Below are 7,514 nucleotides of genomic sequence, written 5' to 3'. Positions count from 1 at the left end.
GGAGTCACTAATCTGAACTGAATCCGAGCTGGCAATCTCAGCCTGTTAGCATAGCGCTTCTGAAGAATTAAGATGGTGTATTCCCAGAAACTGTCTAGTGGTGGTGTCTGCATGAAAAGCAACGCAGTGCCCTTTTAATTACAGCCAAACATGGAGGCAAAATGTCTTGCAACTGACATGAAAATGTTACCGGTCTTTGGCTCTTCCTAATACAAGCCAATCCTGTGGACAGTCTGCAAATCCTTGTTCCAGGCTATCGTCAGTAACTTTTTTTTTTTAATATGCCCATCTGGTTGCAAAAACTGCTGATTCCCCAGGACCTGACACTGCTGCTGGGGACTTAAATTCTGGTCTATACAGGAGTGGGCAAGCTTGGCTTTAACCATAAGCCCGAGGGCCAGATGAATTTGCAACCAGCAAAAACGATCCTATCTGGTCAATGCCATCAACAGGCAAAGGCCTTCTAGCAATACAAAAGGGGCACGGCCACGCTGACTGGTGCCATCCTATTAGAACTGATGACCAAGCTGCCCAGGCTTTGAAAGTAAAGTCTCACTGTCCTGCTTTTCATCCAACTATTCCCGGTCATCAAGTATGCAAACGGCCAATGACTTCCTAGATATTCCAGCATAGCCCCAGGAATGCGCACCACTCTTTTGTGCCGTTGAAGTGATGCAATGTACATGTTTTTTAAATAGTTAATGTTTACGCTCTGGGCTGCATTGTAGCCCCCTCGTTGGCAGAACACCTAGTCTTCATGCAGGCTAGAAGATCTGCGTATCTCCACAGCAGTGCCTACTCTTGATGCTGAATGGGGTTTATTGGGCTGGTAAAAGCCACGAACAGCTTCGCTGTTGCCATCTAAACTACGTTATACAATCTGATCCGTCACCACTGAATGCATCCTTAAAAAAAATAAAAATAATAATCTGCTTTTGCTGCCTGGCTAAATAGTAATTGGCAGTGAGAAGGCTACTTAAGATGACAAGACAAATGAAAGCAGCGTCCTCTTCAGGTGCTCGATGACCTACCAAACCAATTGCACATTGATTCCAAGCGCAAAGCATTACCTGCTTACAGATTACACACCATGTTATTGCAGAGGTACTGCTAGTTATGAATCACTAGTGGAAATGCCATATCCAGCATTTACTCCATTGGCTCACTTCCCAGTAAACGTCCTGTCATTGCAGCAAATGATTGGCTTTTGCATCGGATTACGGAGTATCAAATCCAGTCTAACAAAGACCTCAAAGGAGGTCAAAATGTTACCTTTGGTAACACTGGATGCTCTATCTAACCACAGAGTCTTAATCTTGTGAAGTCTCCCAGATAGACTGGATCCAGAGATCTTTTCAGAGCCCTTAGCCGAGTACCAGCAGGTGCGACATGCAGCTCTGCGTCCACTTCATCCTGCACCGGAAGTGATGCTGGAGCCCCATCGCACCTGTGTGCTGATGTCTTTCCTTTCGTCACAATTTGTACAGACCAGGAGTTTAGCAACTGATCAAATGTGACCCTGCAAATTATCAGATTGAGCCCATCCCACAGGGCAGTGGGGAATCTGGTTAGAGTATTGACCAAAAAGAGCATTACTGAAAGTAAATGTTCTGACCAATAATTCTAAATGCAGATTCCCCATCTTGTGACTAGATACCAAAGCAGCACCTACCAAGGTGGTGGGTTTGGTCACATGGGTCAGACCACAAAGTGCTGCAGGACTAAATGGTCAAAATGCCTGTCCCTCCAGACCTAGTTATGACAATGGTTTGGAGCTCAACCTTAAAACAAAAGTCTCATTAAATCATTGTATCTCAAATCTGCGCACAGAATACTCGGAGCCATGATACATGAGGCATTCAGCATGTCTGTCTAGGTGTCAAGATAGACTCGAGGTCTGTTTGCTCCACAAAAGGGGGTGTTTGTGGAGTGTGAACTCAACCCAGTTTCACATGGTGTCAATCCACTAACCTGTAAGTCCATGTTTAGGCTGTCCTATTAGGCATTAACTTCATTAGTTATGCTGTCTCTGTTCAGCTTAATCCAAACAAGTTTTGTAGGTGACTTCTCAGGAGAGGCAGTGTGTTGTCTTAATTATAATGATGCTGGACCAATTGCATTGGGCTGGCACTTGACTAATTTAGTCAAGCTTGTGTCTGATTTTGTGTGGAGAAAGAGGAACAGATGGTTTATCAATCATTGGAGCTGGTGACATAGCATGAATCAGAATGGCTTGTGGTGCTGTGTTCAAAGTCTGAGTGGGTGTCTGCCACAGAGCCCGGGCAAACACTGCAGTGTAGTTAAGATGCAGACTGCGTAGACGGTAGCTCCAATACTGGAAATTTGACTGCAGGCCTCTTTGGATCCATGGGGGCCTGAAGGTGCACTAGAGGGAGCTGGAAGGGTGTTAAATTCACAACTGGGCCCCTTTAAAAGCTTCTATTGTGATGTTGCAGATGGACCTGGCAATTCAGGTGGCATTGGGATGAGTAGGGGAAGCCTTGCCTCGGTAAGAAATGAAGACCAAAAGTCACCTTGACCTGCCACGGACCAGAAGTATGCTTTTTCTTGGTGTTTTTGTGTACTTTGTTACCTGATGATCTCATGTGAGGAAGATCTTTTGTGGGAGCACCCTCAAGAGGAAGAGTCAGAAAAGAAAGCAGTACTTGGTCCATGCTCCAGGGAAGTGACCCACTTGAAAGTGGCTCATGCTGACCAATGAGAAGCAATGTAACGAGTAACTAAGCCAGCCAATAGTAATAAAATGGCAGGCTCTAAGCTCCTTTAAGCTTGTGTTGTCTTGGGCAAGACCTCAAAATAGAGTAGTTGCATGAAAGGAAAAAAGGCTTCCTCCATGGAAGCAGTGTCTGGGTGATGCTCTGCTTCCCACCCCTCCTCTCTCCTCCATAAGGGAGAACACTAACCTAAAACAATTATGAAACGGGTGATGGGTTTGCTCAGTCCGACATGAGGACAATTTGTATGTCTTTCAGAAGGCAAGTGGCCTATCTCCCCTGAATCGGGTCTCCTGTCATGCTGTGGCCAGGTCTCTGAAGAATCTAGTTTCTACACCATGATCATGCGTTGAGCAGCTGAAGTACTGAACCTCCAGCTCTCCACAGTGGAGGGTAAAACTAATGTGCTGACAGTCCTTTAGCCAGGGTAAACCATCATCTGAGCCCCTTTGGCCATTTTTATGAGGCACCAACTGACCGCTTTGTGGGAGCTTAGGGCAAATCCCCCTGACACACTAGGGCACAGACCACCATGCATTTTTGTCTTGGCACCCTTTCCCTTTAGTGATTCAAGCATCCATGAGAAAATCTAACCCAAACACTTCTTGCCACTCCCCATAATGGAGTCCAAACAGATTTTTTTCTTCCAAGTTGGCTCTGTTCGGTAAATGCCAGCTGTCTCCTAGGATCCTGATCCTACTCCCACACCCTTTGCAACTCAATTGTTCAAAGCCTTCCTGGTGTAACCGAAAGATATAGGACCTGCTCTTGCCTGGGCCCTTTAAGATGGCTATGATGCAGCCAAGTTCATAATTCATCGTGGCTTGGACACCACAGATTCCATCGGGCTAACCACTAGCACAAGTGTGGCTATTCGCTGCTCTGCATGGCTGATTAAATAGCTTTTCGGGCAATGTCTACTTCTCTCTTATGGACATGCCTTTTGTTGGTACTTGTCTGTTTGGTGACGAGGTTGATTCCACTTTAGAGCAGTCCCATGAAATTGGGGCCACAGTATGCTCTTTAGCCCCACCAACCATACTGCTTCATTTGCAGGGCAATTCCATATCACTGGCATATTCAGCCTCTGCTTGGGACCGAGCAGATTTGAGCTTGGGGCTGTGGTGCTCATTGCTTCTGTGGTCCAGGTCAACAAGCTGCTCAGTCCACTGTCCATCCTGCAAAACCTCTTTAGCATGTGCTTAATGGAGCACAGCCATGTGGAAGGAGGCAAGATCTGTAGGAGGCTAACCTGGTTTGTAGTGGGTACCAAAGGTACTTCCACCAGGTCCAGCTATCCCTTATTAGTGAAATGTAGTCAGTGTCTAGAAGCTAGGCTGTCTAGAGGTAGGTGTAGGCAGAGCAGCCAAGGCTGAATTAGAAGACATGCAAAGCTCTTGCAATACCACTGTACTCACACAGTACTTATACACACACGAAAGACCATACTCTGTGTTGCAGTCTGGTTTGCGTCGCTGGATTCTGCCAACAAGCCTGGGCACATGCAAAACTTGCGGTTAGCGTAAAATGGTGCTGCTGGAGAACAGGAGGGACCTAGTGGCCTCTATCCAGGAGGGGGAGACAGAGGGAGCTCTCAGCAACTCTGAGATCCCTCAGAAGACCAGGCAGCGTGCACAGGAGTCCCACAGCATGGGGACAAAGGAGGTTCAAATGGAGGCCCACGCCGCTGGAGAACCACTCAGGAAGCTGTGCATCGCAGAATGGAGTGCTTGGGGGGGGGGCCTAAGCTGTGCACGAAGAACTTCTTGGAAGGTCGCACACAAGCCTTAGCAACTGCAAGTCACGTGGTGCACGGGAGTACTGTCTTGCGTGGGGAGGCAAGACCTTACCTCTGCCAAATTTGGACAGCTAGACAGTGGGATTGTTGGAGTCACTTTAGTCCACCAACCGTGTTGCTGGATTCACACCTGTCATCTGGAGAGGGGGTCCAAGCCACTGGTCGTCGCTGCAGAGAGGTGCCTGCTGAAGCAGGGAAGTAACTCCGTTACTCCACGGGAGATTCCTTCGGTTCTGGTGCAGGTTGAAGGCAGGCAGCCCCCGGAAGATGCACGCCCTGGAAACTGTTGCAGTTGCTGGCAGGAGCTGAAGATACAATGTTGCAGAAGTCGTGTTTGCTGCTTTGTTGCAGTTTTATAGAGTTCCTGGAGCAGTCAGCAATTGATCCATCGGCAGAAGATGAAGTAAAGGATTACTGCTGGAGTCTTGCAATCTGACTCTGAAGAGACACCCAGAGGACAGACCCTAAAGATCCTTGAGAGAGGGATTGGTCAGGAGGCAAGCACCTACCGGGGAGGGGGGGGGGGGGTGGGGGGAGGAGGAGATTTGACGTCACCTGCTGGTACTGGCCACTCAGATGCTTCCAGAGTGCCCCACCAACTTGGAATCCAAGATGGCAAAACCCAGGGACACTCTGGAGGAGCTCTGGGCACCACCCATGGGGTGGTGATGGACAGGAGTGGTCACTCCCCTTTGTCCAGTTTCACGCCAGAACAGGGACTGGGGGTCCCTGAACCGGTGTAGACTGGATTATGCAAGGGCGACACCATCTGTGCCCTTCAAAGCTTTTTAAGAGGCTCTGGGAGGATACTCCTCCCATGCCTGTAACACCCCTCTCCTAAAGGAAATGCATTGTTCTGCCTTCCTGGGATTGAGCTGGGGCTGCAACCAAAAACCTCAGAAGACTGGTATGGCAGAACTGGGTGGGTCAAGGTGGAGCCCCCAGAGTGCATGGAATTGTGCCACCAATACTGGAATCCGTGTTGGGGTTACAATTCCCAATTGTTAGACGCCTTACATGGCCATATTTGGAGTTACCACTTTGAAGCTATATGTAGGTATTGACCTATAATATATATATGCATATATATATATATATAGTACACACTTATAATGGCGTCCCCCGCACTGACGAAGTCCAGGAAAATGGGCCTGGATGATGTGGGGGCACCTGTGCTATGGCAGGGAGCCCTCACACACAGGTACTATGCACCTAGCCTTAACGGTCTGAAGATTAGACATATAGGTGACTTATAAGTGACCTGGTGCAGTGAAAAATGGTTGTGAAATACTGCTTACACTATTTCACTCAGGCTGCAATGGGAGTTCTGAAGAAGTGTTTGTATGAGCTCCTTATGGGTGGCAAAAGAAATGCTGCAGCCCATAAGGATCCCCAGTGCCCTGGGTACCTAGGTACCATATACTAGGGACTTATAAGGGGAGGGGGGGTCCAGTATACCAAATTGGAGTGGAATACTGAGTTACCAGTATGTAAGGACAAATTTGGAACCAGAGAGAGCATTGGAGTTCTGATTAGCAGGACTGCAGTGACAGTCCAGCATACTGCCAAACGGTGAAACAGACTGACAAGTAAGCCACAAACAATGGCACTGGGGTCCTGGCTAGCAGGATCCCACTGACAGTTAAAACACTGATAAGCAGGCCAAAAATGGGGGTAACCTTGCTAGAAAGACGCTACTTTCTCATAAGATCCATTAAATCTTCCTGGGCTATAACCTCAGATCAGTCGCAGGGGATATGCCTTGCCCTTCCTCTCTTCTCCAACACACCTTCCACCATACATCCCACCCGCCACTAAGTCCTCACTGAACAACCCAAGTATAGGAATCTGCACACTGGTCACATAAATTTATTTTTGGGGATATGCCCCTCGGCGGTGCAGACACACTTGAAAGAAACTGACAGCGTGTGGGAGGGGCACCTAGATAGGCCTCACACATTACTTTGACAGTGGACTGGCACCACCTACCAGCACGCTTAGGTACTACAGAAAAGTGGATCCAGTCAGGTCACTGGATAATGTTCAAAAGGTGACTAATCTGCAGCTACATACTTTCTCCCAAAAATAGTCATGAAAGGTAAGTTATTTTGAGCCCTAATTATCATTTGCTCCTGTACGAGCCAACTGGGAAGTTACTAATAGATGTATTACTGTTCATTTTTTTTTCCATAGCTGCATATGGGTCAAGTATACCACATTGAGCCTACCCTGGCTTAAATTAATCCACACACTGCATTCTAGTTATTTTATGAACTGATGCTTTCCAGCAGGCAATATGATTTTGCCTACAAAGTTGGGACTGGCTTAGCTTTGTGAAGCTTTGGTGTCTGCATTGTACAAAAGTCCTTTATGACTACAAAAGAATGAGTCTCCTTGACTGGAGCCGGAGTGAGGATTCAAGACTAAACGAACTCCTAGGCTATGTATGTTTTTTTTTTTTATCTGCAAGCTAAAGGAATTTGTTGGGGAGGGGGCAAATGACCTGTACACCGGTAAGGTTAAATGATCATTCTTTCAAAGGAGTTGTGCTCTGTGGGACCAGTTACACTTTCTGATAATGTATTAAGTTATGGGAATTGTGAAACAAGCTGACCATGTTTACTCAGCCATGATCACAAGTGCTTCTCACACTTTCAAAGATGAATGCTTGAATAGACAGCACCCCGCCCAGTGTGGTCAAGAGAGGTACAATAAGCCATAAGCCATAACACCAGGCTTGTTGACAAGGGGCTTAGAACATATTGGCCAGGGGGCCATGTGTTCAGACATGTATGGTGTTGGACTTACTCCAAGGCGAAGCTGGAGTACATTTGCAAGAGTTCTGAGTCCTTTTCCGCTGCAGCATCTTTAGCAGTAGAAGTACAGTGTTTGAACAGCAATGAGCCTTCTCTTTTCTGGCCGAGTGTTTTGTTGTAATCCCCTCCCGTGTAGTAGTAAGTAGTCCGCAATTACTAGCCAAT

This window comes from Pleurodeles waltl, chromosome 10 (assembly GCF_031143425.1).
Source record: "Pleurodeles waltl isolate 20211129_DDA chromosome 10, aPleWal1.hap1.20221129, whole genome shotgun sequence".
In the NCBI taxonomy this organism is placed as follows: Eukaryota; Metazoa; Chordata; class Amphibia; order Caudata; family Salamandridae; genus Pleurodeles; species Pleurodeles waltl.
This window is presented reverse-complemented; position numbering follows the sequence as displayed.